The following is a 3,293-nucleotide window of genomic DNA, read 5'->3' on the forward strand; positions in this document are numbered from 1 at the left end:
AGCTGAAAAAAGAAGACAAAAGTGCTGATGAAGAAACACAGGAAGCTAGTATCTCACTTTTATCTCACACTACCGGGTGGAGCCCTGCGCTTCGGGCAATAACAGACAGTTAGAAACAAGCTTTCTGTGAAAGTAATTTCATGACGCTGCTGTCGGATTTAATATTGTGTAATCGCTAGGTGAAATCGCTTTCTCTGAACTTTCCTGAAGCCTCCAAGAATCATGCTATCGTATCGCAATAGCGAGTAAGTTGTTCCACCTCTTACAATATTTTCCATTCATCCATACAGTCTTTCCATTCATCTTCAACATCTCTGGACTCTAATAATGGTATTAATAGATCTACAGGTTCCTTAAATCGTCAGTCAGAAGCGTGTCTTGAGAGCAAACGGAACACCTTTCATGTTTTTTTAAATATTCAGTTTCGATCCTGTTTGATTATACATTCATTTAATCTTAAATGGACTGTAAAAATAGTTGTAAAACACCATACAGCTTGTCACGTTTGTTTCAAACATTACAATTTCTGAGATTAATGTTTTGCTCCAAAATCTCTGAAATAACAGAATGAGACAGAAAATAGTATATTTAATTCAATAATGTGATACAGGTTATGTTCGTTTGCATTGTATTATAAATATATAATCCTTATTAAATTAAGAACACATAAATACAGTTATATCATTGGAATTGTATGTTTATTATCTATTATCAAGTTGATTTAATGAATAGAATATAATCGTTCTTGAAATATGTCTGCCTCGGTATGATGTGGGCAAATTACGGTTGAACTTAAATTGCTAGCTTATCTTGCTAGCTATATTAAGTTAGTCTAATAAGTAGACAACTTTGTATTTGTTTGAACAACTTACAAGACCAAGGACTAAGACACATTAACCTCAAAAGATCAGGGCCCTTACTCAGAATCCTCTCCTATTTTAGTTACAAAATTTTAGCTAGGAGTTTTAGGACCAATCTAAGAGCAACGAAAGAAAGAGTCGGGCGTGGTTTGATGCGGTAGTACAGCATGACACAGCCTTTTGAAAAGCGTGATTGGTTGGTTTTCTCTTTTACCTTTTACCGTTCTCATAATTCACAATTTAGAGTCTCACGCCCCGAGATGAAGGGAACTTTTAAAAAAGTAAAGGAGCCAGACCCCAATGAAATGAAATGAAATTGATATAGATTTTGGCGAATTTGCCATTATGATGTTATCTAGTAAGCTACATACTTTTCAAGCATTTCTAAAAGTGGCACACACTAAAGCTCTTCAGCCAGTCTGGACTGGTTGTAAAAACAAAACCCACACACAGATTCTCAGTCACAGCCGAGGGACCCACAGATCTCTTGGTAAACAAGCGAGAACACCTGCGCACACACTTCACAGTCTGACCGGCCACACCTACACCTCTTTCTCTGTGTGTGTGTGTGTGTGTGTGTGTGTGTGTGTGTGGCACTGAAGTCATTAGATCAACTACAAATTTCACAGAAAATACTAAGCAGATAAACATTTTTTTAATATAACATTATAATATAAAATAATATAACTTTATTGATAGTCAGTTTATCTTCATTTGTCAGTGATTGCTTGCGTTTGTGTGTGTGAACCTTAATGCATCTTATTTTTCCCAGTAATAAACTGAACTTCACATACTCTTTCAAACGCACGCTTGTAATCAAAGACTGCTTTCATAAATAGAGCTGGCCTGGGGTCATTTTCCAATCTTCCTGGTTATCTTGGCTGCGTTACAAAAAACATTGTAAGTGCACTGTAGGTCCACTGGTTTCCGTGGGTCTATAATCTTTTGGCAAATGCAGTTGTAATCTGTATAATGCTTTCATTGACTGCCAAATGAGTGACATTTTGTAATTCTTTAGTCTTCTTTTTGTTTGTTAGTTTGGAAACATGGATACAGCAACAACACAGAAGGCAGGAGGCCTAGAAGGAACGTTTTTGCATACCTCTGAACTTCATTGGAGCCTAAAAATGACACATACAGTAATCATTGTGGCTGTCATGAACTCTGTCCATGGATTTCAATTTGATCACCACCAGAGGTCACTCTTATTGTATTTTTACAGTAACTTACTGGCAGCACTGTTCTCAGTAAGTTAATGTAACTGCCCCCTTTACAGTAGTTTAGTTCCATGTTTTCCCATTTAACAGAAATAGTTTTTCTGAAATCTATAATCTGAGCCGGCAATAGGCTGCCAACTTTAGACCGCTGCCTTCGCATCTGGTGTAGCTGAAAAAATCAGATGCTGTGACTTCATAACATGTTCATAAACAAACATTACAGAGTTATTTTGATAAAATATTTAGCATGATGCATTTGGTCACAAGACATACAAGAGCCAACAGCATTTCACAACCAAGGCTGACGCAACACAGGATGAAATTGAATCATTTCCAGTATCATTCACGTCTGCATTCTGATGCCAAAATAGAACCTGCACATAAAAAAAAAAAAAAAAAAAAAACAATTCTAAAGGGTACACTGTGAATCAGAATATGACGCCAAAGGTTCCTGACCAAGAGACAATATGATGATTTGGGAGTGAGAACACCCGACCTCAACAAGTTCAAAACTGCATGGCTGATTTCACACAAGTGGCTCAATGTTGTGTCTACATATTTATATGTCTAACAAGAGAAGACAGAGAGATTGGCGCACTTAACTTGCATTGCCCAAAACGAGACGTTTGTCTGCATTCGAAGTCTGGAAACGTGTCTTAGACATTTTAAACATACTCCAGCAATTGAGTTGCTGTAACTAGCAGACACTGTCATTATTGTACAGACAGACTGTTATGAAACCCTTTCATTTGGCACAAATCATGTTAGGCAATAGCAAATCGATGCAAAACACCATATTTATCTACTTAGTAGGCTATTTGAATACTTAGTAACTGACATTTGTTTAATGTTAATGATGTAATTATTGCCTAATGCTATGAGACTAGAGTAAGTAAAATAGCTTACATACACACCATATGCAATTAAAAACAATAACCAGTTGTAATGCACTTTATTGCTTTTTCATGTTTTACCTGAATCACAACAGTTATAATTGGTTTAGTTTAAATGTGCGATATTCAAGTATGTGGAATTGGGGGGCATAGGTACAAAGGCATAGCCATGATCGTGCAAAATGTGGTGTTTCTCGAACAAACCACCTTGGTTTTGAGCCTATACAGTTTTTGAAATCCGTTCATAGTGACAGCTTGGCCTAGTTGGATTCTATGGGTAGGGAAATTGTATCTGCAACCAAATTGAGCCACATATTGATTTT

The sequence above is a fragment of the Puntigrus tetrazona genome, unplaced genomic scaffold, assembly GCF_018831695.1.
Source record: "Puntigrus tetrazona isolate hp1 unplaced genomic scaffold, ASM1883169v1 S000000716, whole genome shotgun sequence".
NCBI classification, from domain to species: domain Eukaryota; kingdom Metazoa; phylum Chordata; class Actinopteri; order Cypriniformes; family Cyprinidae; genus Puntigrus; species Puntigrus tetrazona.